The sequence below is a fragment of the Lissotriton helveticus genome, chromosome 7 (assembly GCF_964261635.1).
Source record: "Lissotriton helveticus chromosome 7, aLisHel1.1, whole genome shotgun sequence".
In the NCBI taxonomy this organism is placed as follows: Eukaryota; Metazoa; Chordata; class Amphibia; order Caudata; family Salamandridae; genus Lissotriton; species Lissotriton helveticus.
Genome location: NC_136068.1, coordinates 1,522,679,244 through 1,522,703,821, shown reverse-complemented (window position 1 = coordinate 1,522,703,821; position 24,578 = coordinate 1,522,679,244). Strand labels below are relative to the sequence as shown.

Sequence of the window (24,578 nt, the reverse complement as noted above, 5' to 3'; positions counted from 1 at the left end):
CACAGCGCAAGGTTCTAAAATAAGCACAACCTGTCCTAGAAAAAAGCTGAATTCAAATCCAGCTCCCAAAAAGGACAATGGCAAATTAGGTACACATTATAACAAGTTTACAACAGATAAGATATGATAATGCATGATTTTAAAAGGGCGGCGTTTTAAATGGCTACATATACTCGCCAGTAATTATTGTTTACTAAAGTGTTACAACTGAAAAGAAGTACACAGCACAGTAAGCTATTCATCACAGCAAAATATGTGCTGCCCGGGCTGTGAGAACCTTTTCCTAATCACTCCACCCAACCTGGCACATCCCACCACCAATCAGAGCTTTGGCCTCCTACCAATTGTTGGCCGAGCTGGGGTGATCCTAACCAATAGCCACACTTCCTGCAACACGGAAATGCATAGAAACGTATAGTATACACAGAGACCCGAGCTAAGGTCTGGCTGCCATCTGAGAAAAGAGTTCTTGTCAGTTTATAAGTACTACTTCCGCCAAAAACAAAGAAAATCTTTCAAGGAGTTTATTTTAGAAACGTTAAAGATAACGTTTCAAAAGTAAGATGTGCTACTGCAGAGGCTGACATTTTATTTATCACACAACGTATAAAATGTATGACGAACATTTTAGAAATTTGCTAACTGTTCAGAGACCATGCAAAATTAATATTTTTTATTGGAAATAAAGTTTTATGAGCTGTGCTTTCAATTGAATCTTCCCATTCCAAATAGTGGGGGAGTGGGCTAATCGCGCCATTTGTTTTAGTCCCTCTTTTGTTTCTTAAACCACCGACTCATGTCATAATTGGTATGCTGGGAGGTGTGGTCATCTGTGTTATGTGCTGATGGGAATTGTAGTTGATTGTGGCGCTTCCCGATAAACAGAGCTCTAAGTGGTAGGCGGGGTGAGGAGACCGGTCGGCATAAGCCGTGAGAATAGAAAGAAGAGGTTATGTCTTAAAAGAGAGGGAGACGACGGCAGCCAGCTTAGTATGCTGAAGGTATGTTTACTGCAACATAGCCTTGCAACGGTACAGCCTCTGCCCCAGAGTACACTGGTACTTGTGGTGCAGAATTTTAAACAAACTAACCATAATCATCAGTGTTGGGACACCTTAAGGCTGGGTTTTGGTTTCACGTCATTCTGCGACTGCCACAATATGATTGATTGATTGATTGTGACCTAGTTTGTTTTGTGGATCAGTATTATCTCTTCATCTACTCCATGTTGGTCCTCAATGGCTTAAAGGTGGAGGTGTTGTTTATGAAAAATAGCCGTTTCACTGGCTTAAACATGGTCAGTTTCTCTTTAGCACCAAGACGCACAGAACCCAAGTCAGTGCAGTGTGTATCCCTGCCCAGCTCTCTGGGTGCAGCAGGATGCACTGCATCCAAGCCAGTCCAAGCCACAACAAGCATTGTCATAGCCAATAGGTCCGCCTTTGGGACCTTATAAGTGTTTAGCCATGCAACGGTTGATGTTGCACCAAGGATATTGTGCTGCATTACTAACTACTTATAAGGTCCCAGAAGCGAGACCTATTGGCTATGCCAATGCTTGTTATTAATATTATTATTATTTATGCATTTTTATATAGCGCGGACTTTACCCGAAGGTGTCAGAGCGCTTCACAAAAGGAACAGTAATGATACATGAGGAGAAAATTATAAGTGAAAAAATTACAACAGCAAACATTAAATTACATGAGGCAAAAGTGACAAATGTGAGCAAACAAAATACAAGAGGTAGCAAACGGTACAATTATAGGAGGAAAAGTGACATGTGTGCACGTTACAAAGGTATATAAAGTACAAGTAGCGGTATAATACTGCAATAAATGGTAGACACTCAAACACAAGAACAATCATAACGTAGACAATGGTGGCACTTGAGCAAGGATCTAAAGCAAACAAAATGTAAGAGGTAGCAAACAGTGTGTTACAGGAGAAAAGTGACGTGTGCATGTTACAAAGGAGTACCAAACACAGGTAGAAGGATAATACTGCAATAAATGGCGGACACTCAAACACAAGAACAAACGTTACGTAGGCAATGGTGGCTCTTGTGCAGGTATCTAAAGCAACAAAATATAAGAGGTAGTAAACAGTGTGTTACAAGAGAAAAGTGACGTGTGCATGTTACAAACGAGTAACAACACAGGTAGAGGGCTAATACTGTAATACTTGGCTGACACTCAGACCACAAGAACACACTGGGAAGGCACTTCCATAGCCATGGAGAATAGAATTTTCTATAATGGAAGGTCTTACTTCAGGTAATAGAGAGGGCGTGAATTAAATCTGGAAGTGTCTTTGAAGGAGGAGAACCTTGAGGTCAGTTTTGAAGGCCTGGGAGGAGGTGGTGGTCCGGAGCTGAGGCGGAAGTGAGTTCCAGATTCTAACTGCGTTGCCTGAAAAGGATTGGGCCAACGATCTTTCCTTCTTGAAAGTGGGAGGTTCGAGCAGCAAATTTTCCGCATTACGTGATGGTCTAGAGCCTCCAGAGAGTTTTAGTTTATTCGCCAGGTAGCGAGGAGAGGAGGAATGCAAGGCTTTGTGGGTGATACAGGCAGTCTTGTAGATAGATCTTGCCTCGATGGGAAGCCAGCGGAGGGTGGATAACACGGGTGTGATGTGGTCGCTTCTTTTGGTCCCAAAAATGAAACGAGCTGCTGAATGGAGAACAGATTTAAGGGGGGCCAGATGGGATTTGGGGAAGCCAGTAAGAAGAGAATTGCAGTAGTCAAGTCTGGAGAGGACCAGCGATTGGACCTGTGTTTTAAGGTCTTGCTCCGGGAAGAAGCGACGAATTCCCCAAAGAAGGCGCAGTTGGTATCGAGCAGACTTTGCAATGGAATTGATGTGGGAGATTATTTTGCGCTGTCGACAATGATGGGTTTATTGTTAAGTAGATTCATCTGATCCATCCATGATTGAACCGGGGAGGAGAAAGCGAGGAGGAAAGGAGGAGGAATTCAGTTTTGGAGGGATTCAGAATCAGTTGATGAATTGACATCCAGTTTTGTATGGAGTCGAGAGTAAGAGCTTAGGATGGAGAGATCGTGAGTGGAGGCAACCTTGAGGTAGATGTAAATGTAAATGTAAATGTATTTCGATTTATATAGCGCACGAATCACCCAGGGGTCTCAAGGCGCTTGCTTAGGGAACCCGTCCTGGTATTCCCCTGTGAGATACCCCGGCAGGGTATTCACAAGGTGAAAGCCAGGCATCCCGCAGCGAGGGGCCGTAGTGGAGATTAAGCAAGCTATTGCCCAGAGTCGCAGAGTGTGACCCCGTGAGTCGAGTAGGCACCGGAGCGAGAATTGTCGAGTCCGTGGAATTTTTGAGCCCGAGACCCGCCGAGGCGGGGAATCGAACCCTGGTCCACGGCTGATCTCAGCTTCCGGGTCTGCCGCCTCTAACCACTGAGCCACGCTTCTCCACATTTGAGTGTCATCTGCATAGAGATGATAGTGGATCCCGGATTTACTAGGGAGATTTCCCAGAGGTTCTAAATAGAGATTGAACAATGTGGGTGCAAGTATAGAGCCTTGAGGAACACCTTGACCTACCGCCAAAGGAGATGAAAGACTGTTCGCTATTTTGATCATTTGGGATCTATTGGAGAGGTAAGAAGCAAACCATTTAAGCACAGTGCCCTCCATGCCCATTCTCTGTTGGAGAGTGTTGAGGAGGGTGTTGTGATTGACAGTGTCAAAGGCTGAAGAAAGGTCAAGGAGAATTAGAAGACAAGACTCCCCCGAGTATTCGCAGCGCATCATCGATCACTTGCAGCAGGGCTGTGTCAGTGCTGCACTTTTGGATGAAGCCAGACTGAAAATTATCAAGAAGATCATTGTCCTTGATATGACGAGAAAGTTGTTTCACTACACATCTTTCTGTGATCTTCGCAAGAAAGGGTAGGTTAGTGATGGGGCGGAAGTTGTTGAGGTTATTTGCATCCGCAATGGGTTTCTTAAGCGGAGGGGTGACCTGCCCAGTTTTGAAGGAGACAGGAAGGGAGCCTTGACTGAGGGAGAGGTTGACCAGAGTGGTCCAGTAGGAAAGTGAAAGGGTATAGAAGTCAAAGGCAATGGCACTAGGGATGGGGTCCAGGGAATGGTTGGAGGGCTTTGTTTCGTGGATGCAATTGAGGAGGGCATCTTCAGAGATGGGGTCAAAGTTCTGCCAAATGGCTAAGGATGTGCGCTCCTCTGGAGGGGTAGGATGAGCGACCTGATCCACCAGTGATTTCACTTTTTCGTCAAAGAATATAGCGAAATCTGCTGCTTTCTTTGTAGAATCCTCCAGCTTGGAGGTTGGGGAGAGCAGTTAGGATTCTTGATGAGATCAAATAGTTTTTTGGGTCTATTTTTGGCTGAGTCAAAGAGGGCTCTGAAGTGCGACGCTTTCCCAAGGAAGATGTGCTTGTAGTACTTGGATCTTGCTGAACGAAGCGTGGCCAGGTTATCGATGGAGGGCGCATGCCTCCATTGTTTCTCCAGGAATCTAAGGTGCTCCCTTTCTTCATAGAGGGATTTGTTGAACCAAGGTGCTGAGGGAGTGGGCCTTTTCTTTTTACTTTGGAGAGGAGCGACATTATTGATTTCGACTGCAAGGACTGTGAGGCATTGGGAGGTTAGTTCGTCAACATCTAGGTTCGGGTCTAGCCTTGGAAGTGATAGCAAAGCTGATTCACAGAAGGAACCGAAGTCAATATTTTTAGTGTCACGGAACCAGGAGGTAGCCCTCTTACGTTGGCCAAGAGTAATAGAGTGTGATAGGCGAAGAGAGAATAGGATGAGGAGGTGGTCAGACCAGTCTACATGAATAGGGGTAGCGGTAGTAAGCATGCTTGGTTTTGAAATCACAAGGTCCAGGATTGATCCCTTAGAGTGTGTTGATTCTGTGCTGTGTTGGATAAGATCGTTTGTAGAGAGGAAGGTGGCCAGCAAATTTGCAGCAGAGTCTTGCGGTAAGCCCCAGTGGAGATTGAAGTCACCCACGAAGGTCTGATTGTCACTTTGCGAGTATTGGTCGCTGATGAAGTCAGTGAGTTGCTTCATAAACAAAGGGCCGCTGCACGGCGGGCGGTAAATCGCATGAAATCTTAGGGGTGAGTGGTGGTGTAATTGAAGCTCAAGAGATAGGCATTCAAAAGTGCGGAAGGAGTTGATAGGAAAAGCTTTAAGTTGAAGGGAGTTTCTAAAGATGACTGCAACACCTCCCCCAACTTTTTCAATTCTGTCATTCCTAAGTAAAGAATAGCCAGTGGGTAGTAGGAGATCAAACATAGAGTGAGAGGTATCGTTGAACCAGGTCTCTGTGAGGAAGAGCATGTCTAAGTTGTGAAGGGTGATGGTGTCGGACATTTCAAGTTTGTGTTTTATTGCAGATCTGCAGTTGTGGAGTAGACATCGCAGCTCTGTCAAGACTGTTTTGGTGACGGGGGCACTTGGGTATGAAGGGTGATAGGGAAATTGTTCTTTTATGATGATGCTCGGGGGGGTTTAGGTGGATGCTTGTTTCTGACAGAGTAGATGGTCGGAATAGTGTAGATAGTAGGATTACTAGGAGATGCAGGTTGGAGAGGGGTGGCGTTCAAGGGCTTGTGTGAGTTGACGATGTTTGCAGACAGGTTATGCTTGGCTATTATGGGGTGTGAGATGCATCTCGTGGGAAGGTGAGAGTTTTCCAGAGGAGTTGAGGTGTATGGAAAAGTGGAAATCTTGGAGCTTAACAGTGAAATGGAAGCTACAAGCTGAGAGATGGAGGTGATAAGAGAGCCTAGCTTATTTTCCAGCGAGAGTAGGGCAGAGCACGGATGGTTGGGTGGCTCGATGGGAACAGGAGAGGGTGAAATTGGTGGTGGAAGGCAGGGAGAGGTGGGGGCACAGGAGGAGAGTTGGGGTAGAGTGTTCATAGGTGGGGAAAGGTGGAGGTTGAGAGCGGGAGTTGGTGTATCAGAGGTGCAGGGGGGAGTCTTTGTTGGCGTTGGAAGAAGGAAAGGAATTAAGGACATAATTAGGGGGAGATGGGTGCGGATCGAGGCGGTGATGCAGAAGGAGAGGGGAGGACTGCGTGGAGTCAAAGGAATCACAGAGGATTGGGAGGGAAAAAGGGGAGGTGATTGGAGAGGTCCTGTCAGCTTGGAGAGGTAGATGTGAGGGAACGGGCATCTGGCAGAACGAGGGGGGTTGGGAGAAAGGGAAGTTGAAGAAAGGAAATGGTTCTGCTGGGCCCGAGGGAGGGAAATGGAAAGGGTTACCAAGGGGGGAAAGGGGGTAGCACAGCAATACTAGAGGAGTAGGGGGAAGGAGAGAGATGCAAGGGGTTTGTGGAGAAGTCGGGGTAAATAGCGAGGGTGTGACGAGGGTAGAGGGAGGAATGAGGGGAGCACAGGGAAAGTTAACTGGGGTAGAGGGTTGGAGGAGAGGTGGACTAAAAAGGGGGGTGGCAGGTAAGAAAATGGGAGAGGAGATGAGATTGGAGTACCGAGACGGTGCAGATTTTATTTATTTATTTATTTATTTTTGCAATTTATTAAGCGCGAACGAATACCCGTAGGCGTCTCGGCGCTAGATTATTCACCTAATTTTCCCAAGATGAAAAAAGGCTCCTGAAGGTTAGTTGTCGATATTACTGATTAAAAAGCCAGGTCTTCAATCTTTTGCGAAACTGCAAAAGTGAGGGGCTTGTCCTGATGTGCTGCGGCAGGGTGTTCCATAATTTGGGTGCCGCGACTAAAAAGCGGCGTTCACCCCATGAAACTGTTTTTGAACGTGGAACCACTAGTTGGTTAAGAGTAGCAGATCGAAGCTGTCTGGCAGGTTTATAGGGTATCAGCTGATCCTTAAAATAATGTGGTCCTTGGTCATGAAGTGTCTTGTATACTAAGCAAAGTGATTTAAATTTGATCCGATTACGGATCGTCAGCCAATGATATTTCTTGATGGTGTCTGATATAGCCGAAAACTTGGGTGTTCCAGAGAGCAGACGTACTGCTGCATTCTGTATTGTCTGAAGCTTATTGGTTACCCTGACATGGGCATTTAAGAATAGGCCATTACAATAGTCAAGGGACGATAACACTAAAGAGCTAACCAATGTTTTAGCAGCTGCATCTGGCAGAAACGGGATGATTTTCTGATCAGTCTTAATTTGTGATGGGCTGTTGCTGCTACTCTGTTCGCATGTGCCACAAAGTTGAGATCCACATCAAAAGTTACTCCCAGGTTCCTGACCTTGAGGGCTGGACTAGGAGGGGCTCCAAAGGCTGATGGCCACCAGGTTGCTGACCAGTCTGGTAAAAGGGGTCCAAAGATGAGCACCTCCGTCTTTTCGGAGTTGAGTTTAAGGCAGTTGGATGCCATCCACTCTCCGATTGCTAGCATTCCGCGTTGGAAACGCTCTGCCACCTCGAGTCCATCGCCTTTAATGGCCAGAACCAATTGTGTGTCATCAGCGTAAGAGGTTAGGCTCATCCCATTGGCTTTGATGACATTAGCAAGGTCCGACACATAGATATTAAATAGTGTCGGACTTAGGGATGAGCCTTGAGGAACCCCACACGGTAGTGACAGCTTAGCAGATTGGTATGGCCCAGGGTGACAGCCTGTGTTCTGTCGGCCAGGAAGGATGCAAGCAGATCTCTCGCAGTATGGTAAATGCCCATCTTTCCGACACTGTCGACCAAGATCTTATGGTCGACCGTGTCGAAGGCCGCCGATAAGTCCAACAATACAAGTACTGCTGTCCCTCCCTGGTCTCGAATTGCCCTGATGTCGTCTGCAGCTTTGATTAAGGCGGTTTCAGTACCATGATATCTTCGGAAACCGAATTGTGATTCATCCAGTAGAAGATGTTTCTCTACATGCTCGACTAGTTGTTGATTCATGGCCTTTTCGATCACTTTGGCTAAAAATGGGAGGCTTGCAATGGGCCTATAATTCTTTAATTCGGCCTTATCAAGACTTGCTTTCTTCAACAGAGGTTTCACCAGCGTGTTTTTTAAGGAATCCGGGAAAATCCCAGAGCCCAATATAGAATTACAAACTAAAGTGATGACCGGGATGAGTGTGTCCATCACCGGTGGGAGGACTGAGAATGGACAGGGATCTAGTGTCGATCCAGTTTTGATAGAGGAGACAATGATCTTTATTTGATCGATAGTAAGAGCCTTGAAGCTGGTCAAAACCTTGTCCGAAGGCAGATCAAAAGGAGCTGTTATTGTTGGGTTTGGGGTAAAAGCCTGGTAAATATCATTAACTTTAGAAAAAAAGAAATTAGCCAGTGCATCACAAAATGATTGTGAGGGGGGCGGGGTAAGATCTGGGGCATTACCTGACAGAGTTCTAGTGATGTCATATAATTTCCTACTCGAGTTTTTGGCTTTTTTAATTTGATCTGAAAAGAACGTTTTTTTTGCTTCCGTGATCATAGCTTTATAAACGGTCAATGAATCTTTATATTTGGCCTTACTCTCTGTATCATAGTTTTTTCGCCACTGCCTTTCCCTGTTTCTACTCAATTGTTTTTGCCTCCTTAGTTCCACTGTGTACCATGGGGCAGAAGGTGTGGTTCTATTCCTAGATTGGGTTTTAATTGGTACTAGGAGATTGGTGGCATGGGCTAGCCAGTCATGAAATTGTTGGGTAGCAATATTGGGATCAGTGGACAGAGATGGACGTGTACTGTCCAATAACTTTGTTAATTCAGTCTGATTTATATTTTTCCATACTTTAAAGGATCCTGGGATAGTCGTAGTGACCTTTTTTTTCAAGATGTCATTCATTGTCAGTCTGCTAAATATAACATAATGGTCAGTCCAGGGCATAGGTAAGATGTTTAATATATGTAAGCCCTCAACATTTGAGAAGATACCGTCTAAGGTATGTCCGGCTTGATGGGTAGGGGAGGTGACCATTTGTCTGAGACCCAGTGTATCCAGGTCTGTGATAAGGGCAGAAGTGTCCTTATCGTCTTCTTGATCTAGGTGAAAATTCATGTCACCCATAACAGTGAAAGACTCTTCGGTGGCTATCGACTCCAATATTGTACTTAGATTAGCTAAGAACGCGGTCCTTGTGCCAGGAGGTCGGTATAAGAGTACTCCCTTAAAATTAAAGAGGGAAGTAAACTTAATACCGAACTGCAGGGCTTCGCATGCGGTAGCTGGGATGGATGATGTTCTAACGGCAAACCGTTCTCGAGCTATGATAGCCAGCCCACCTCCTTTTTTCCGTACCCTGTCCTGTCGGTGAGCTTTATATCCCTGAGGTACAGCAATGACTAAATCGGGGTCTGACGCGTCATCCATCCACGTTTCAGTAATAACTAGGACATCTAAATTGTTATCGGTTATAAGGTCCGCTATTTCCTGACTATGTTTACACGCCGATCGCACGTTAATGAGGGCCATAAGAACATTGATTTCTTTAAGATGAGTTTGTGGCTCGGATTGGGTCTTATGGCTATTTGTAGAAATCGTACTATTGCAATCAGGGCATGTAATAGTAGCATTTTGTAGTATGATTGTTGGATCATTCATTATGCTACGGGAAGTGGGGAGTGAACGAAGCTCCATCAAAAATGAGCGGGAGTAAACCAACCTGTGATCCGATAGAGCCCGGCCAGGGGTCGTGGCCCTAGGCCCGGTCTCGGCGCGGACGGGCGCAGACGGGCTTGCCTTTGGCGCGCCGCCGGCACGCCCGCTGCGCCCGCCCGCTGCGCGGACAGGAAGGCATGATGTATTTATACATGTCTCAGGGGGATTAGAGGAGGGTGGGCGTCCAACAACTGGAGCGCGACCCTTTCCTCCCAGCAAGATGGCGTCTGAGGTGGGTGTAATCACGGTGTCAGCCCCGAAATCAGCTGCGCCGTGCCAGGATGAATGTCTATGTCAACTTCGGTGCGACGCTAATCTCGCGCCGAAGTGCATGGAAGTACGAAATAAATTAGCACAATTAAAATATATACAGTAGTAAAATACTCATGTACTTCGCTGGTCAAGTAGGTAGATTTTAGCAATAGACAAGGTTGAGCTGAGAGCCCCCGGCTTCCGCCTCAGGGGAGAAATTAGGTAAATATCGCCGCGATGATGTGTAACGCCCCTTAAGTAAGCTGGGAGGGCGGGAGGCGTCCAACAACTGGAGCGCGAGCCTTTCCTCCCAGCAAGATGGCGTCTGAGGTGGGTGTAATCACGGTGTCAGCCCCGAAATCGGCAGCGCCGTGCCAGGAAGAATGTCTATGTCAACTTCGGTGCGACGCTAATCTCGCGCCGAAGTGCATGGAAGTACGAAATAAAATAGCACAATTAAAATATACACACTAGTAAAATACTCATGTACTTCGCTGGTCAAGTAGGTAGATTTTAGCAATAGACAAGGTTGAGCTGAGAGCCCCCGGCTTCCGCCTCAGGGGAGAAATTAGGTAAATATCGCCGCGATGATGTGTAACGCCCCTTAAGTAAGCTGGGAGGGCGGGAGGCGTCCAACAACTGGAGCACGACCCTTTCCTCCCAGCAAGATGGCGTCTGAGGTGGGTGTAATCACGGTGTCAGCCCCGAAATCGGCTGCGCCGTGCCAGGAAGAATGTCTATGTCAACTTCGGTGCGACGCTAATCTCGCGCCGAAGTGCATGGAAGTACGAAATAAAATAGAACAATTAAAATATATACACTAGTAGAATACTGATGTACTTCGCTGGTCAAGTTGGTAGATTTTAGCAATAGACAAGGTTGAGCTGAGAGCCCCCGGCTTCCGCCTCAGGGGAGAAATTAGGTAAATATCGCCGCGATGATGTGTAACGCCCCTTAAGTAAGCTGGGAGGGCGGGAGGCGTCCGACAACTGGAGCGCGACCCTTTCCTCCCAGCAAGATGGCATCTGAGGTGGGTGTAATCACGGTGTCAGCCCCGAAATCGGCTGCGCCGTGCCAGGAAGAATGTCTATGTCAACTTCGGTGCGACGCTAATCTCGCGCCGAAGTGCATGGAAGTACGAAATAAAATAGCACAATTAAAATATATACACTAGTAAAATACTCATGTACTTCGCTGGTCAAGTAGGTAGATTTTAGCAATAGACAAGGTTGAGCTGAGAGCCCCCGGCTTCCGCCTCAGGGGAGAAATTAGGTAAATATCGCCACGATGATGTGTAACGCCCCTTAAGTAAGCTGGGAGGGTGGGAGGCGTCCAACAACTGGAGCGCGACCCTTTCCTCCCAGCAAGATGGCGTCTGAGGTGGGTGTAATCACGGTGTCAGCCCCGAAATCGGCTGCGCCGTGCCAGGAAGAATGTCTATGTCAACTTCGGTGCGACGCTAATCTCGCGCCGAAGTGCATGGAAGTACGAAATAAAATAGCACAATTCAAATATATACACTAGTAGAATACTCATGTACTTCGCTGGTCAAGTAGGTAGATTGGCACTAGATAGTATTTACAAGGGATCTGTTTACATGTGGCAGGGCCAGCTGGACCACTGTCAGAGCCATCACAAAGCAAATTTAGTAAAAGTAAAACTGATCAAAGACGAACACCCAGTGACCATTGGTGATCACTGTGCTTAGCATCAGCCTGTAACAAAAACCCATGTTTGGCCCCAACAGCATTGTACGCCCATAATCTCAACAGACTAATAATGGACCCTAACCTCCTGAGAATACTAACATTAGGGGCATAAGGCATCGGGTGGAACAATATCTCACTGGCTTAACCAGAAAATGCAAGACAACTTCATCATTATAGACCACCTTAAGAGGTACTCAGAACCGGGTGCGTAAATCCTACTACATGAAAAATATTACCTAGCAGCACATAATCATAGTAGGGCCTGGCCCCACCAAACCTCCCAGTCTCCCTGGCCAACTGGCCATCGCAGAGGGGGGCTCAAATGCCCTGTATCCAGAATGTCTGGGCTGCTGCCAATGCAGCAAAAGTCAAAGGATGTGCACTTGTGAAAACCTATGCGTTGCAGCTGGTATTAAGTGCTGCGCAGCTGTGGGGTGGAGTACCTAAATTTCACAACCCCCCAAAGGATTATACTTACAATTACCAAATACCATTTATCAATAATCAGTCGATTGGCAGTGTAGAAAGTTCAAGCGTTTATTAAACAAAACATACTCTGCCAGAGGAGCTCCCAACGACCTCACACCCCGAGGACCGAAGAGAGACTGCTGGCACATTATCAGGTCTTCACATATATATACTATCACAATTTGCAACCGTTACCTAAGATGGAAAAGTACAAGTTGGTACAGGAGGTGGCAGGGGATATGCCCATGTATGGCACACAAAGCATCTATCTGAGCTTAGTATAGCAAGGTCACGCTGGTCAACTCCCTTCTGGTAGTTTCGGTGAGAGTCCGCACAGCGCTTGCAAGAATGTGCTTATCTGGCCGGCCCCCTCCTACAACCTTGACGGGGCCCAGAAGCACAAGCAGCTGCTTGCTACATGTGTCTAGCTATTTCTCATGAGAACGAGGAGATGCGAAAATGCCGAGTCAAAGAGGTTTTTACAATCAGCGCTATGGGTTACCTAAACAAAATGGCGCCTGTCCTATTGACCGATGCTACCCTATTTACAAGGAAAGTGGAGGAAAATGATTATAAAAGGGATGACAAAATATAATGAAAAGGGTGTCTTATACCATAGGGGCGTTCTCGGTATGTTAATTAGTTACATCACGCTGAACACTGACGGAGAAATTGCAATCTATTTCCCCGTGCGAGGCCTAATCTAATTCTAGTTCCTCAAACCCTACTTTTAGCGTGATGAAGCTAATAACAGAGGTCACTAATCCTCGAAGAGATCCTCGTCCTTTCTCATAAGTTCACGGATCTCCTGCTGGAGCATCTGTGCTTTGGTGGGGGTTGCTGAAGGGGTGACTGCCGCTGTTAATCTAGAGGCACAATATGAACAGCACGCAGGACCGCATTGCAGACAGAGACAACAGACAAAAAGGATACCTGCCGCTCCACCCAAAATCAGTAATATCTTCCAACCCCAAGTACCCAGGAGACCCCAGAACCACCCAGACAGGGACCAAGACCCATTATCTACATGCATCTCTGCCGCTATGCGATGGAGCTTCTGAATGGCCAAATGAACAGTGGGGGCGGAGTCTGGAATGTAAACACAGCAAGAGCTGCCGATCACCCGGCATGCTCCTCCCCGATCAGCCAAGATAACGTCCAAAACCATACGGTTCTGAAGCACCACGAGTCTGGTCGCCTGAAGCTCAACCGTGAGATTGGCCATGATATCAGTGGTGATGTTAATCACATTTTCTACTATTCTAGACAACCGTCTTATTTCTCTGCTGTTAAAGATCGGTCCCCAGAATGGGACCATGCCTTTGCTGAAGTCTGTGAACTGCTCCAGGGAGGTATCGGTCTGATCAACTTCAGTGGCTATGAGCTGCCTCCGTGGCCTATTGAGCACTGCTCTTGTTGAGTGCAACTGATGTGTTCTATGATAGTCAGACGGTGCTATATATACAGGCGGGTATAGGAAGGACAGATAACAGTGGCCGGCCCAACCCCGGGGTAACCAAGTATAAGCATTTTCCCCACATACGAAATACACATTGGGTGGTGTCAACAGAGGTGGACTGCTAAGTATATTCATCTGATAGGTATAATTACAAATGCTGTCACCAACTTGCACATGCCCCATTCCCTGCACACAGAAGTCAGAGGAAGTATTCAGAATAGGAATGGGTACAGTGCGGTCGCTTGTAACATTTCGATCAACAAAAAGCTGGAAATATTGGGTGGAATTAAATTGATTAAAATCATAGAGTTCATCCAACAACCAAGTACTATTCCGAACCTCCATATATCTGTTCATACAAGCCTGAGGATCTAAAGATCCCCGTCCTCCATGGCTTTGTGGATCAAATCCCTGATGTGCCGTAATGTACGATAAAATCATGTTATAATCTTTTTCAGTGTAAACAAATTGTTTGTAATTCTCTATATAATGGTTGTACATGGCGGAAAACAGTTTGAACCAAGCTTCACAACTCCCTAAATAGGAGAGGGGTAACGAGAGGAACAGGTCATGATTATGTACAACCGATGGCAGAAGTCCACAAACCCAGCAGTCAGTGGTGTTGGTGGTGCTGTGCATTTGGTGCAACATTTCCACAAATACATTCTTCGCATAGGTCTGACGATGTCGTTCCTTGTGGGGTGCTAAAGTATACATAATATGCTCAGGGGGGGAAACAGTCGACATCAGCATTGATTGCATCGGGTGTTTATATTCTAAGTATATAAAAACCCCCATAAAGATGGCTAGAAATACTGCAATTGTAACTACAAAAGCTATTTTCACACGCATGATCCAACTGGAAAACATTGGTTCATAAAAAGGCAAATATCTAGGAGCAAAAGGTAATTCTTCCTCAAGTACAAGACGACCAAAAGGTTACATTCCTAGCTAAGAGTCCAAAGTAACTAAGTGGGGCCAGAACAACCTTCCTGCCAGAGGGTTCTTCTCCCTGTGTCCTTCAAAGTCTCACAGGCAGACTTGCGATCTGGGTACACATCCAACGACGTCTCACGATACAGATCTTCTGAAAAGTTTTCCTCCAACAACCTGGCCGATGACAAGAACAGAGTCTTTCTTTCTGAACAGAGCACAATATCAATGTTCCAGCTCTCAACTAGTTCAGTCCAGTGTCTCGCTCAGTACCCCAGATTAGAAACTAGTAAACCCTACTTTTATCCAAGTCTTTCCTTATCTCCTAAAAGGGTCATCTGAGGTACTGTGATGCTTTCTTGGCTGCAGGTTGTAACGAACATGACCGGGCACTTCCTGATCAGGGAATAACACAGGGGAAGGTACATCACCTTCGTCAGAACTGCTGTCAACCAAATCAACATGGATTGCTTATTCTTCAGAGACTGCCCCGTCCGGCCCTATCTCTCCTTGAGCGCTGATTTCACGAGCGTCGGAAAACGGAACAAAGGCCACAGCTCTCTCGCTTTCCTGAGTCAGGATTCCCTCAGGGTGTCGCCGGTCATAGGGAAGTGGAAGAGGAATTCTTTTTAGGTGCGACACATGGATCCAGTGTCGTTTCCCCTCCACTTTCACAGCCGTTCGTGTGGCCAACAAGATCTGATGTGGCTTAGACCATCTCGGAGCCAAGCTGTAGTCTCGATCGTACTTCTTGACCAGAACCCACTGGCCGGGTTCCAGGTGATGTCCGGGGCCCTCTGGCAGTGGTTGTAGTACAGATGCTACCTGCTGATGAATAGAACGAAGATCTTTAGTCAAAGTATACAGGTAATCGATCAACATAGGGTATTCAACATCAGTAAAGGACCTCGGCCTAGGCACGCCCCACACACTAGCAGGTCGCCCGAAAACTATCTCGTAAGGAGATAGACCAGAACGTGAATGAGGGGTGACCCGCAAGGACATAAGGGCTAATGGGAGGGTGTCAGGCCATTTTAAACCAGTGCTCTCTTGAATTTTTTGCCATCTTCAACTTCAATATCCCATTGTATTTTTCCACCAGCCCTGCTGACTGGGGGTGTCTGAGCGCCTTTGCTGTGGCTAGGGCAGTATTCTCTTTCGTAGGGTACGCTTCAACCCATTTTCTGAAGGCACATACCACCACTAGTACATACTTTAAGCCATTGAGGCGCTCCATATGAATATAGTCCATCTGGAGCCCTTCAAAGGGCAATGTCGGGGGAGCAACGTTCCCACTCAGCACTGGTTCTCCTTTCCCCGGGTTATGTTGCAAACAGACCATACAGTATTGGACCAGACGTACAGCTGTTCTTTGTATATTGGGGTTATTCCAGACGGGGTCCAACAAGGCACAAATGCCTTTAGCTCCGACATGAGCTGGTCCATGGGCCATAGTGACAACAGCCTGTACCATTGCATTGGGTAGCAACCATCTCTGTTTGTCTGTCAAATCCACCCAACAGTTATTCTCATCCAATCTTCCTACTTCCTGCTCCCACTTGTCTAACTCCGCGGTGGTGGCTTCTTTCTGAATCTCTTGCACACTTTCAATAGTATTATTAAACAAATCGGACTCCCCCACCCATCTGGCAGAGGTGCTAACATACATAGCGGACATCATTGACTGGGCTGTTTGTTTAGCTATCTGATCTTCAAACGCATTGCCCTCACCCACTTCATCCACCACTGCTTTATGGGCACTACATTTTACGATTGCTACTTTCTTGGGGAGAGTCAATGCTTCAAGTAATCGTAATACCAACGGCCCATTCTGTATCTTTTGACCATGTGAGGTGAGAAATCCCCGTTCCCTCCATAACCTCCCGAAACTATGGGCAACGCCGAAGGCATATTGGCTGTCCGTGAATATGTTAACCTCTAATCCCTCACTCAGTTCACAGGCCCGCAGTAAAGCCATCAACTCAGCAGCTTGGGCTGATCGATGAGGTATTCGGAATGTTTCAACTACTGTTTTTACAGTTGTAATTGCATATGCAGCTGTCGTTGTGCCATCTGCTAATTTAAAACAAGAACCGTCCACATACAATTCCCCTTGGGGTTCAGATAACGGAACGTCTGTGAGATCGATTCTTCCCTTCGTTTCCTCTTCTGTCCTGAAAATGCAATCATGGACATCATTCGCCTGTTCCTCCAAAGGGAGAGGTAACAGTGTAGCCGGATTTAATGTAGCACAATGCTTAATGGTCACATGGGGAGCAAACAAGGTCAATTCATAACCCGTGAGGCGCGCGCTTGTCAGATGCTGTGTTTTCGTTTTATTTAATAATGCATCCACAGCATGCGGCACCATCACGGTCAAATTAGAATTTAGAACAAGCCCTTCTGATTGCCTGATGGCCGCTGCCACAGCCGCCATGGCCCTCAGGCAACTGGGAAGTGCTCTGGCCACATAATCCAATGTGGCTGAAAAATAGGCACACGGTCTTTGCTTACCACCAAAACCTTGTGTCAACACCGAAAGTGAGCAGCCGTCGACCTCGTGCACATATAGTACAAAAGGTTTACGGTAGTCAGGAGTACCAAGAACAGGAGCAGAGCAAAGAGCAGATTTCAAGAAAGAAAAAGCAGATTGACATTCAGCAGTCCAAGGGAGAGGTTCATGCACATCTTTAGTGGTTAAGTGTAGCAAAGGTTTAGCAAGATGAGAAAAATTAGGGATCCATTGACGACAATAAGAGGTGATACCAAGGAAAGCACGGACCTCACGTTGAGTACAAGGCACAGGCATGTTAGTAATGGTAGTAATCCGTTCAGGCGATAGACGCCTACCCTCCTTCGATAGTAAGTGGCCGAGGTAGGTCACTTCCTGTCGACAAAATTGGAACTTGGATAGAGAAACCTTATTGCCGCTGTCTGCCAGATGGTGCAACAACTTAACCGTGGCTTTTTTACAACCCTCCTCCGTGTCAGACACTATTAACAAATCATCAACGTACTGCAAGAGCACGCTACCATCTGGCAAAGACAGGTCGTCTAAGACCGCCTTAAGGGCTTGGCTGTAGATACTAGGACTTTCGGTATAGCCTTGTGGAGCGCGACAGAATCTGAAGCTTCGGCCAGATAATGAGAATCCGAAGACCTGCCTGCTATCAGGATGGATAGGGATACTGAAGAAGGCATTCTTCAGATCAATGACAGAGAAATATTTAGCAGTGGGAGGTATCATAGTAAGGATTGTAGTGATGTCCGAAACCACCGGGAATTGGGGTACCACTATTTTATTAACCTCCCCTAAATCAATCACAAAACGATAGACATCTGCATGTTCGACACCTATCTCGGGCTTTTTTCAAAATAGGCAAAATAGGGCTGTTACAAATGTTCGATGCAGTTTCTTCGACCACCCCCTTATCAATCAAATCTTGTATTGTAGAAAGCAAAGCTCGTTCTCCCGCTGGGGAGATCTTGTATTGCGGTATGTGGGGCAGTCTAGCACCAGGTTTCAATGTAATGCGGACAGGGGGAATGTCTAGCTTCCCGACATCCGCATCTCCTGTCGCCCATAAACTGGGCGATATGTCCGCAAATTCAGGCGGCAATGGGTCATTTTTAGCAAAACATTGTCTCGTACTTGCATCGGGATTCTGAATAGTCAAATAAACACCATCAGGAGAGCAATGTATTTTAGCATTTAATCTTTTCAACATATCTAAACCCAAAAGATTCTCTCCAAAACTAGAGGTTAAAAGGAATGGAGAATCCATAGTGTACGGGCCAATTGTGAAAGGGAGGGGTTGAGAGATGGGGCTGATTACAGGAACTCCCAAAAATCCCACTGAAACATTATTATGCCCGGACAGAGCGGCCCCTGGGACCAACGAGCGAGCAACCGAACTATTCATTGCTCCTGTGTCAATCAAGAACTTATCAGTGGTCCCCATCAATTCCCCTGTCACATAGGGTCCCTGCTGATTAACCGGTATCGACACTTGGCCCCCACTCTGTCCTTGGCTGTCCTATACATCTCCGAATTTATCCTGATCCTCAAAACCATAATCTTCATTGTAGTACTGCCTACCTGTGCCTCGTGCTTTATCGAAGTGATTTCGCTCGTGGTCTCCCTGTGCTGCCTCTTCTCTGCGCATATCACTACGGTCCGTGCCACCGCGTCCTCTTCCCCTTCCTCGGACAACGCCGTTCTGTGCTAACAGCCATGGACACTGATCTTTCCAATGGCCTTCCTCCCTACAATATGCACACTGATTGGGTCCCCATCGGGAGGGCTAACCTCCTCCTCCCCCTCTGGAGACCGGCCCGCTGGACCCGGGCCCTCTGGCGCCTCTCCCTGTGCCTCGACCCCTCATAACCTGCTGTAACAACACTCGAGTTTTAAGATCCTTAGTCTTCTTTTCATCTTTATCCTTGCTCTCATTTTCCCTGTGTTCATAATACTGGGCCATGCTTAATATGATAGAAGGGGAGGACGTAGTCCAGGTGCTCTCGGCAGCTTGCTATCCCGTCGAAATTTCAGGTATAAGATTGGTCACAAATCTATTCACAAATAATCGTATTCCACCCTCGCTAGCGAGGTCCTGACCACTAAAATCGATGAAAGTTCCCTCGAATCTGGTAAAGAAATCGGAGACACTTTCATCCTTCTTCTGTTTGCAAGCAGTCAATTTATCCCAATCCACCTTTCGTGGAGGGATCAATGTGTGCATATAGGCTATAATCTTAGCTGGTAAGGCAATTATTTCCGCCTTCGGCTTATCTCCCGGCTTACGGTCTTTATCCAATGCTCTAAGCTCATCCCAGGTACCCCCCAACTCGGCCGCGTGGGGAGTATCATGGACCTACCGCCATATGTCTACGGGAACCAATAATCCGAAAAACAACTCAATATCTGCTAAAGTCATGACAGCGGAAGACGCTGCCTCTGTTAATTCCTTATAATAGGCGGTGGGATTCTTACGGGGGTCAGGAAGTTGTGCTTTTAAAGCCAACACTTCACTTCGTTTCCATGGGGTGTACACCCATTGTTCTTGAAACCTGGTTTCTACTCGGTCTCGTGTTATTACATTCTGATCATTGCGTAGTTCGGGAATTTCGGGATGATAAATAGGGTGTACCTCCCTCATGGGGTGCTGGGAACCTAACTCAGGAAATCGTAAGAAGAGTCTACCTCGATAACCCACCAGAGTGTCAACATTCTTATAAACTTCCTCCGGGCTTAATTCAAATCTATGGGCGCGATCCTTTATGTCATATAGAATTTGTGGAGCTAATCCCCTTTCTCCAAAACTCTGTTCCCAGATTTCAATCAGAAATCGGGACATGTGATGTAGGGCAGTTTGTTGCATCACCAGTTCAAAATCTTTCATGGTGCTCCATATGTCCGTCAAGGTGTATATGTCTTTATACATCCATTTAACTGATTGGTCAGCTATTGCCTCCTTTTCTCCATAACCTACAGACCCTCTCGTAAATAGCCGTCTAATATGCAAGCCCTCTGGATCCCCAATCGGAGCCCGACCCTGGCACTCAGGTGTCGTGCTAGCTGACTGGGAAGTTCCTACGGGGCTAGACAAGGGTATTAGTGTCGTGGAGACACCCGCCGCCCCCAAAGGGTGGTGTGTGTCTGGGAGCAGGGTGGCTAAGTTCCTAGCAGAGGAAGCAGCAGTGCCTGGCACATCGGTAGGAGCTCGAAGCGGGGTTCCCCCTTGAGCCGATATCACAGGGGCTGTGGGCGCCGTCAGTGGCACCGCTGGATATATCCGCTGTGGAGCATATGGCGGAGGGGGGCGAACATCCAGCAAATCCTCTATCTCATCCTCAGCCTCCTTACGGACAACATAACTCTTATCTACTTCCAACCGAAATTGTCTATCTAGGTACTCGATGTTTTGCTCGGTCTTGTTTTTGTCATGCGCAATTGCTTTCTGCGTAACGGTCTGTCCCTGCTTCATTTTTACTAATTTCTCGGCCCTCACTCTTCTGCGGGTGGCCTCTTTCTGCCATGTCCTCAGAGTATCGAACATGGACTGTCTGCTACGTTTTGGGAACAGACGTTCCTGTAAATAATTAATTTTTTTCTCATCGAAGGACCCTGTCAAGGGCCACTGTAGTTCTACATTATCCTTGGTGTATTTGTGCCATAAACGATTGAATATCAAGGGGCCAATCCCGTGCTTACAGTATAAATCATGGCTGGGAGTACCTTCCGGAGGGGGCGGCTGGCTTTCATCTAATCTAGTACTATTTGGACTGGTACAGCCAAAACATAGCTTACTGAAGCACGGCATTGTTTTACTACTGCTCTTAATTGTAGCTGTGGGAAGAAAAAGGCAAGTTATAATTTTTTAATACTTCCACGCATACATGGCCATGTTCAGTTATTCGTTCAGTCACTCATTCATAACCTAAAATTGTAAATGTACACAAAACACAAATCGAACTACCAACAAGACAAACCAATACAAACCAATGCTAGCCCAAATCAAAAGACGGAGCCCGTCGACTGCCGTCTGAGGAGAACCGGTATGTTTCAAAGTCAGAGAACCAAAGATCAAAACAGCCTCACCAAAGGGGCTGCCTAGAGATAGTCACACAGGTTGTTCGCAACCACAGACCGACCTACCGACCATCCAACGGCCTTCTTGGTTCACTTCCTGGACTATGCTGGCTTAGCCCGCTTTTTCAAGCACCGCTCCAGATCTGTCCGAGTGCTACCCAAGCATGACCATCAGCATTTCAGAGGGCGGTCCGGCCAAGTGTGAAAGTTTCACAATTCGCACTTAGGCGTGTTAGTCATATCTCTATCAAATACAAAAGAGGGGCGTCCGCCCGTGCAGTCTCACTATTGCCCCGTCAGACCCCCTTTTCAAAATACCGCGATCTCCGTGGTCTATGACCACCCAATTCCAAAATCAAATGTAGAAGGATATCCAACATAGAACGAAACAAAAACACTCACCTGGTGCACTCAGGTCCGATTGCAACTTTCTCCACTGCCAATCGATCCGTTCATCCGGGTTTCACCCGTAGGACTCCGGCGTGGGGCCACTAGCAGCCAAGGCTCTTCCCGATCGGAAAAGCGGAGCAACCCTTTTTGTTTCTTTGGTCAGTCCACCCCCCCCCCGACCGAGAATACTCCTCGTAATGTCCCGTTATTTTCCAGATACGGAGGGATGACCCCAACGCGGAGTCCCGGCGGAGTCGCCAACTGAAGTACCTAAATTTCACAACCCCCCAAAGGAATATACTTACAATTACCAAATACCATTTATCAATAATCAGTCGATTGGCAGTGTAGAAAGTTCAAGCGTTTATTAAACAAAACATACTCTGTCAGAGGAGCTCCCAACGACCTCACGCCCCGAGGACCGAAGAGAGACTGCTGGCACATTATCAGGTCTTCACATATATACTATCACAATTTGCAACCGTTACCTAAGATGGAAAAGTACAAGTTGGTACAGGAGGTGGCAGGGGATATGCCCATATATGGCACACAAAGCATCTATCTGAGCTTAGTATAGCAAGGTCACGCTGGTCAACTCCCTTCTGGTAGTTTCAGTGAGAGTCCGCACAGCGCTTGCAAGAATGTGCTTATCTGGCCGGCCCCCTCCTACAACCTTGACGGGGCCCAGAAGCAGAAGCAGCTGCTTGCTACATGTGTCTAGCTATTTCTCATGAGAACGAGGAGATGCGAAAATGCAGAGCCAAAGAGGTTTTTACAATCAGCGCTATGGGTTACCTAAACAAAATGGCTCCTGTCCTATTGACCGATGCTACCCTATTTACAAGGAAAGTGGAGGAAAATGATTATAAAAGGGATGACAAAATATAACGAAAAGGGTGTCTTATACCATAGGGGCATTCTCGGTATGTTAATTAGTTACATCACGCTGAACACTGACGGAGAAATTGCAATCTATTTCCCCGTGCGAGGCCTAATCTAATTCTAGTTCCTCAGGGGGAATGGGGCGAAGGAGTGCATTTTACTCCTATCTCAATCAGACCTGTCCCCACGGATTAAGTGGCCTAAACAGTGCAGCTGGCACTACTTGCTGCACAGCTGTAAAAGGTCTAAACGGTGCAGCTGGCACTACTTGCTGCACAGTTGTAGCAGTCCTAAACGGTGCAGCTGGCACTACTTGTTGCACAGCTGTAAAAGGCCTAGACGGTGAAGCTGGCACTACTTGCTTCACAGCTGTAAAAGGCCTAAACAGTGCAGCTGGCACTACTTGCTGCGCAGCGGTAGAAGGCCTAAATGGTGCTGCTGGCACTACTTGCTGCGCAGCTGTCGAAGGCCTAAACGGTGCAGCTGGCACTACTTGCTGCGCAGTTGTAGAAGTCCTAAACGGTGCAGCTGGCACTACTTGCTGCACAGCTGTTAAAGGCCTAAACGGTGCAGCTGGCACTACTTGCTGCGCAGCGGTAGAAGGCCTAAACGGTGCAGCTGGCACTACTTGCTGCGCAGCTGTAGAAGGCCTAAACGGTGCAGCTGGCACTACTTCCTGCGCAGCTGTAAGTGTGCCCTTTAAATAGATAGGTAGAAATGTTGCAGCTGCCCGCGCTGTTGAGGCGCAGCTGCACTTGATCTATTGTCAGATGGTAATGTTTTATCGGTGGCACAGGGATGATGTTAAGAGGAGAGTTCATGAACCAGATCTGTGGGATAATGTCTATTTGCCCACCCCAAGATGGCCCCCATATGCAGAGGGTGGATCCAGCCCATTTCACTCTCTATGCATAGCCGAAAAGGACAAGATGGATGCCCAAAAGCAAAAATAAAAAAAATAAAAAAATGGGCGTCATCCCTCAATGAACATACCAGTGATTTACCAGAGATTTACCTCACGAGTCTGCCACATCACACTTGCAAGAGACGAATCTCACGTTAACTTTCGATAAGCCTCCAACCAGATAAAAGCTATGAGCAATTAACTTCCTGGCAGGGCTCGCACTTTCCTTGCCCCTGGTTCTCGAGATCTGCTGCAGGAGCCTCTCTGCGCCGGCCGGCGGGGTGTTTATCTGCCGCTCCCCGGATTGTTTCTGTCCGTACCCCGCTCTCATGTGCTGGGTGTGGTGGGAAAGCCCCGGTAGCCCCTGTGTGGCGTCTTACCGCTTCAAGCTGCTCGCGCCACGGCCACTCCGCTCCCGACTTTCCCGACTCCCGATGAGTGAATCTCCGCGCGTGTTTAACCTCCCACCCCGCTGCCTCCGCCGCATACCGAGGCACCGTTCCGCCCCGTCCCCCGCATCCTTTTTGATTAAAACAAGTGCCGCTTAATTGCAGGGATGTGTGGCGACCAGACTTCTAGACTGGTGCAGTGAGTGACTGCACTCGCCTGTAAGGGAATGTCTGGGGGGTGAAAAGGACCCCATACCCATTGAGACCCTCCAGATGGCTGCCATCAGGGGCGCACTGACTGAGCGTCACCTTTTTGTGATACTCTGTTAGTGTGCCTCCTGACAACTTCTTTGCCTTTGCACCCGCATCCATAATACAGGGTGGGCGCAGAAGTAAGCAGCTTTCCTCATATGCATGGGACCACGCCCCATTCAAATAAGGGACAGCCCTCTTGAGATCGTGCTGGCGCTACATGGACGCTAGCGCTATCTGCAGTGTTGTAACATTAGCCCCTGTGGTGGAGGGGTGGGGTCCCGAGCTCCAGGGGACCCCTGCCCTGCGGCACTGTGCAAGGACGGGAGCATGTGGCCTGAAAGCTCCTGGATGAGTCCGTGGGGGAAAGGGGCCCCTCCACGTTCTTTGAACAGGGCGCAAAGGGGGTGCACATGCCTGTTACGCCGCCCAGGGCACTTTCTATAATCCATTCCCTGGACTGTGATACATACATAGCGAACACTTTACTGTGGCCAAGCAATAGTCAACTGACCATCCAATGAAGAGAGAGAACACGAACGAACCCTTCAGCACACCCACACAAACACACAGGACTCTATAACGATGTTGCAAGATTAAACACATTTTACCTTCCTACTGATCTACACAAACCACTTCTTAACTAAACATTGAAAAAATATCAGACACTCGATTGATGGCCTCAGTATTGACGCACGAAAATGGTATCAGTACAGGAACGGGAATTGTTATATACCAGTG

At 47.3% G+C, this 24,578-nt stretch overlaps 2 long non-coding RNA genes across 2 annotated transcripts in view; one reads left to right on the top strand and one right to left on the bottom strand.

The window, feature by feature from the left end:
* The window catches only part of LOC144767518 (uncharacterized), a 381,370-nt gene that overhangs the window by 89,033 nt on the left and 267,759 nt on the right, over positions 1-24,578 (bottom strand). The window lies entirely within an intron of this gene.
* LOC144767517 (uncharacterized) overlaps positions 1-24,578 on the top strand; it is a 36,631-nt gene that overhangs the window by 3,543 nt on the left and 8,510 nt on the right. The gene's annotated exons all lie outside the window — the stretch shown is intronic.